The 6,848-nt window shown below is 37.0% G+C and overlaps 1 pseudogene; it reads right to left on the bottom strand.

Annotated features, from left to right (window-relative positions):
* Window positions 1–5,258: 5,258 nt before the first annotated feature.
* LOC131837450 (U6 spliceosomal RNA) lies at window positions 5,259–5,358 on the bottom strand (annotated as a pseudogene).
* Window positions 5,359–6,848: the final 1,490 nt, after the last annotated feature.

Genomic DNA, 6,848 nt, shown 5'->3' with positions numbered 1-6,848 from the left:
CCTGACCATAGGACAGTAAGTAACTGTGTGACCAGAGCTATTCAGCAAGAGTTGCATCCAGTAATATGTAAGTTGGGGCAGGGAAGAAAGGACTGCATAGATCCAGAGGGCACAGATAAACAACACCAACCTGTATCCCACGTGCCTGCCTCTGTTGCACCAACACCTTTCCCTCAGCTCATACCTTGGCCTAGTAGACGTTCCCTACAATCAGCTGACAGGAAGAAAAACTTGAGGTCCTGTTCATAGGTCAGATGGTTGAGTATGTTGGTGCAAGCCAAAAATCCACTTGGAAATAATTTTTTAGAATCATTTTATTGTAAAATAGAAGTGAAGACATAACAATCATATAAAACAAATGAGTAACCCAAGAAATTACCATAAGGCAAACATCGCCCTAGTCAAGAAGTAGATTGTTGCCAGCAGCTCCTGAAGCTACTTCCATGTGTTCCATCCCAGTCACAACCCTTCTCACATAAATAACCACCATCTGGCTTTTATAACAGCCACTTCCTTGCTTTGTAAAAAGAGTTTTGTCACCCAAACACGGATCCCATCACACTATCAGTTAGTCTTGCCTGGTTTAAAAAAATTGTAATCTAAGTATCTCCTGCTCTATAAATTCTTCTATTCCTTCGTTTCCTTACAGTTTTTCTTTTGAGGAACTTGGGCTATTTGGCCCATAAAGGTTCCTACAAACTGGATTTTGCTGATTGCATATTCCTTTTTTTTTTATTGCATATTCTTTTTTTTTTTAAGATTTTATTTATTTATTTGACAGACAGAGATCACAAGTAGGCAGAGAGGCAGGCAGAGAGAGAGGGAGGAAGCACGCTCCCTGCCAAGCAGAGAGCCGATGCAGGGCTCGATCCCAGGACCATGACCTGAGCCGAAGGCAGATCCAGATCCAGATCCAGTCTCAGATGCAGAGACTGGATCAGACTCAAGTTCAGAATTATAAGAGACCTATAATTCTGATGATCTCTTAATTTTGTGAACTTAGCAGGCATTGATGTTTTGGGCTTATAGCCTTTCATTAGAAATTGCCAAATGGTGATATGCAAATTCTGTCATTTTATTTGTTGGATTACCTTTATAGTAACACACTTCTCCTCATCTACTCTTTTTTTTTTTTTTTAAGATTTTATTTATTTGTGAGACAGAGTGAGAGAAGGAGCAAGCAAGAGAGTACAAGCAGGGGAAGTGGCAGGTAGAGGGAGTGCAAGAAGGAGCCTCCCGCTGAGCAGAGAGCCCGATGTGGGGCTGGATCCCAGGACTCTGGGATCATGACCTGAGCCGAAGACAGACGCTTGACCAACTGAGCCACCCAGGCGCCCCTCCTCATCTACTCTTCTATCACCAAGAGGTGCAATGCACATATGAAAAGCAGGGTAGATGTTGGGATTCCATTCTTTATCTATCAGTTTTCAAGATAATGAATTGTTTCTTTATCATTTCCCAAAGTTACACACACACAATCATTATGAACTTTGCAATTTAAATATTTTGATGGGCTTCAGCCTGTTGTAATATTTGTCATTATTGAGCTCCAGTTGTCCAAAATTTTGCAGCTATTAGGAGCCTATTAAAGCTGGTCCCTGAATCGGTGACATGACTAATGGGATTAGATAGTTCTCTATCTATCTAGTAATATAGGATATTCTAGACTTGTTTTGTTCATTTCTTGCCCAACTCCTAGATCTGACCATTTCTTTAACAAGCTCCAGTTTCTTTTAAAGAATATTGTCCCAAGAATTATAGATTGTACCACAATCTAGGCACAAAAGATGCTTATTGTTACTGGGTTGATCACTGTTTATTCGTTGCATCCAGAATGAGAGTTCCAATTCCAACTCAAGCTTTTATGTAACCTCTTTTCTATATATTTTGTATTTCTCTTTTTCCATATGAGAATTCTGATTCTCAAGAATGTAGAGAATCATAAAATTAATACGTCCCATAACTACTCATTTATTTTATAAATGTTTATATTTATTTTATATTTTATAATATATAAATTATAAAATATATATAATAAATTATAAAATATATATAATATATAAATATCTTACAATATATAAATTATTAAAAATATATAATATATAAATATCATTTATTTTATAAACAAATATTCTTAGACAGCAGTCTAAGAATAGTAATACTAATATTACCACCAATATGGGTCCTGAAGACATTTTAAGAATTCACCCACTCTTCTATTCTTTTTTTTTTTTTTTTAATTTTATTTATTTGACAGACAGAGATCACAAATAGGTAGAGAGGCAGGCGGAGAGAGAGGAGGAAGCAGGTTCCCCGCTGAGCAGAGAGCCCGATGTGGGACTCGATCCCACAACCCTGAGATCATGACCTGAGCTGAAGGCAGAGGCTTAACCCCACTGAGCCACCCAGGCGCCCCACTCTTCTATTCTTAAGATAATTATACTCCATTTATTTTTTCAGACCATTCCATACTACACTATCTCCCTCTTACCCAGTGGTGTGCTGGACCAGCTCATACCAGCTCAGGACAGCAAACTGTTAAATATTCAGGAAATTTGCAAGCTGGTTTTTAAACATGTACATTATCAAAACTAAATTATATAAACTTAACCACTACGTGTATTAAAAGTAAAGGTAGGAAATACTCAAACCACTAATGTTCCTAATCATTTTGCTACATGCTATGACTCGCTATGCTTTTCATGTTATTTACATCTGTTCTATCTGCATAGATACACTATAGAAACACTATATTACTATGTAATGGTGACCACTGCACAAGGTTTCTCAGCTCCATATTCAGTGACATTACATTGGTATCTTGAAATCAACCAGAGTGGGAATATTCACACCCAGAAATTGGTAAATGAAACAAATTAGGACTTGATTTGTTGTTTTTTATGATTGTCTAGACTTTTAAAGTGATACAGAGAATATTAATAATGCAATTAAACTTAGAAGGATATTGTGCCTGTAGCCATTTTGAATAGCACCCCAAAAATGAGGAAATATTTGAAAACTATTACCTAGTTCATCAAAGAGGTCACTTGCATCATTGACAAATGAGCGAACTTCTCTTACATGTCTTCATTGTTTCACATTTGTCTCACACATTAACAGAAACAAAAATAGCAACCTTCATTCATGTTAAAAAGGAATCCCCTTCAGGGCGCCTGGGTAGCTCAGTGGATGGAGTGTTCAACTCTTGATTTCATGATTTCAGGTCATTTTCCCAGGGTTGTGGGATTGGCCCTCATTGGGATCCCCAAAATGTGGGGGGTCTGCTTGAGATTCTCTGTGTCCCTCTCCCTTTACCCCCTCCCCCCACTCGTGTGCACTCTCTAAATAAATAAATAAATATCTTAGAAAGACTCTAATTCATCAATGACACGAGTAACTTCTTTGCAGAATCAGATAGGAATCATGCATTTATTCAAGTCTGATTTTTGTGACACAATTGTTGGTGATATAATTTTAAAAAATTGGTAGTGGACTTTGTAAGAAATAGAATATTACAATGAAGTTATAAGTATAAACTGAAAAATGAGGCATTTTAATTTGAAATTTATGTTAACCATATATTGAATCCTTATCAGTCCTTATTTTGATTGTCTCTCTAGTCATTTTTATTGTGTAATGCTCATTCTCTTGTAGATTCCTTAGGTAGGGTTCACTGGAATAATGTTCCCTGGGTTCTTGTTTTTTGACAGTTCTTGCTTTTTATCTCTGAAGAATATAAAATCCTTGGCTCACACTTTATTTCCTTAAATATATTCAATGTGCTAATCAATTTTTCTGGGATAAAGCACTCTGTTGAAAAATCCAGTGGTAACCTAATTTTCTTTTCCTTATAAGTCACATGTTCTTTTTTCCTAGATATTCCCCCAGTTTGTTCCTTTTCCTTTTCGTTCAGTAATCTTACTAGAATATGTCCTTCTAATTTAGTATTCTCAATTATGCTTTCAGTGTGAAATTCAAATCTTTTTTATTTCAGGAAAGTTTTCTTATGAGAGTATTTAGTATCTGTCCTGTTCTTTTACTTTGGCTTGCTTCTTTAAGGGTGCCATAATCCAGGGAACCAATCTTCTTTTTCCATACTCAGTATTTATTACCTCCTCTTCTTAAATCCCTTCAATCTCATACTTCATTGATTTTTTTGTTTTTGTTTTTAAATTTTGCTCTTTTCACCTTTTGTTTCTTTTAAGGCAATATGTAATGGGTTTATTCACTTTTTTTTAATTGTTTTTAAAGATTTTATATATTTATTTGAGAGAGAGAGAGCATGAAAGGGGAGAGGTGAGAGGGAGAAGCAGACTCCCCACCGAGCAGGGAGCCCTATATGGGACTTGATCCCAGGACTCCAGGATCATGACCTGAGCCAAAGGCAGTTGCTTAACCAGCTGAGCCACACAGGAGCCCCAGGTTTGTACTCTTGTGTTCCTTCTAGTTTAGTCTTAATTTTTAAAATAACTATTTTCGGGTGCCTGAGTGGCTCAATGGGTTAAGCCTCTGCCTTCAGCTCAGGTCATGATCTCAGGGTCCTGGGATCGAGCCCCACATCGGGCTCTCTGCTCAGCGGGGAGCCTGCTTCCCCCTCTCTCTTTGCCTGCCTTTCTGCCTACCTGTGATCTCACTCTGTCAAATAAATAAATAAAATCTTTAGAAAAAAAATTAAAAAACTATTTTCTTTACTTTTTATTCTTTGCTGAGTTCTCTAAGCTCATTTCTGAGTTTTTCTATTTATGATATAGAGCAGATTCTGCTTATCTGTGCAGAATCTGTTCCACCAAACCCTACATACATTTTTCCCTATACGAACATACCTATGGTAAAGTTTAATTTATAAATTAGGCACAATAAGGGATTAGTAACAATAATAATGAAATAGAACAGTTATGACAATACGCTGTAAGGAAATGTGGTTTCTCTCTCAAAATATTGGACTGTACTCCCCCGTTATGACAATGATGTGAGATAAAATGCGCACATGATGAGATGAAGTGAGGTGAGTAGTGTCGGTGTTGTGATGCAATGTTAGGAGGCTACGGACCTTCTGATGATATGCCAGGAGGCGGATCACCTGCTTCCCCACCGCAGGTGACTAACAAGTAACTGAAACCACGGACAGCGAAACTGTGAATAAGGGAAGACTAAAGTATTTTGTTTTTTCATGTCTTGTAACATTTTCTTAATATCTTTTAGTTATTTTGAAATAGCAGACCACCGTGGGTTTTTTTGTGGGTTTTTTGTTGTTGTTTTTAAGTATGGAATGCTTCGCGAAGTGCATGTCAGCCTCATGCAGGAGCCATGCTGATTTTCTTTGTATGTCATTCCAGTTGTGGTATATCTGATGCTCAGCCTCACTTAGGGGAGCACAGTAGGTCACAGTTTTGATCTGTATCATGGGTATGTCTTTATGGCATAGAAACAAGTTATTCTACTTCTTTTTCTCTTCTTATTATAATAATTTTGCATGGGATTTGACCTTCATACTTGTTATTTTTATATAAAAATGGTTTTCCTGGACATCTACACTAAGCAAGGCACAGGAAACCTTCTCTAACATCACAGAGTTCCCTCTTTAGTTTTCTTTTTTTGTATGGGTCTCAATAATAGAGTGGTTTGTTTTCTGAGCTTTTCCTGGTTCTATTGCAAAACCCCACTTCAGTCTGAACCTTCCCTTTTCTTCATTTCTGCTGTCTCTATCCTTCTCAATTTTAAATCCAGTTCTTCTTTAGAAGCATTGTGACTATTCTTGGCCTTTTGTTCTTCCATTACCAAACAAGTTTGTCAGTTTCCTTGAAAAACCCTGTTAGAATTTATTTTCTATATTTCATTTAATTATTTAAAAGTCATGTATCTCTCAGGGCACCTGGTTGGCTCACTTGGTGGATCATGCAACTCTTGATCATGGTGTCCTCAGTTCAAGCCCCACATTGGGTATAGAGCCTACTTGAAAAAAAAAAAAAAAGCAACAGAAATTATACATATTTTTCATACATTGTAAAGGTAAATACTGCTTCAAGATGCTTTTGTTTTAGATGTATGGATGGTGTATGTGTGTATACATACAATGAATGTAATAGGATATGTTCTCTGTCAAAAAGTATGACAGCCACTGCCCAGAAAGCTACTTCAGCACTGATTCCCCCTTGGGCTTCCTCTTTTCCATTTGGTGTTCATTTTCTTATTGACTAAACTAGACTGTTTTAAAACCACAAGCTTTCATTTCTGGGCTCCATACAGATCTGTAGGGGAGAACTGCTGATAGTGGTGATGGAGTTTGAAAGGGGCTGAGAGAAAAAAATGCAGGGAGTTTCCTTAAATCTCATCCCATCATGGGACCATTTCTTACACGTCTGCTCATTCACTCAGCAGGAAACTGCCACTGAGTTTTTTAAATAGCCTTCTCATCCCTTGCCAGACAGTTTAGGGGTTTGTAAAATTAGACAATAAGTCAGAGAAAATAAAGAAATACTAGAAATGTCTTCACTCTTAGGAAGTCCGTTTGAAGATAAATAGTCTTTATTTGTCAGCCACCAAGGTGTTGGAATTCTTAACAGCTAAACCTCAAAGCGCCCTCTGCTGGCATCCAGTATTCACTACCACTAGTCAACAATTAAAATAATGCAGACCCCATTGGTATATAGTTTTAAGATGGTGATCATTCATAGGGGGTTATATTTATATTTACTGTTATGTTCTCCAACTAACCAAATAAAACTCAAGCACCAAGGTTAAAACACCTCAAAATTATACAAAGCCTACAGTTTTTTTCCTGTTTTGTTTTTATTACAAATTTTCAAGGATTACAAACAAATCTGAGCACTGTTTGAAGAAGAAATGGA

Source organism: Mustela lutreola, chromosome 7, assembly GCF_030435805.1.
Source record: "Mustela lutreola isolate mMusLut2 chromosome 7, mMusLut2.pri, whole genome shotgun sequence".
Classification (NCBI taxonomy): domain Eukaryota; kingdom Metazoa; phylum Chordata; class Mammalia; order Carnivora; family Mustelidae; genus Mustela; species Mustela lutreola.
The sequence above is the reverse complement of the archived record's forward strand: the minus strand, read 5'-3'. Positions and strand labels throughout refer to the sequence as shown.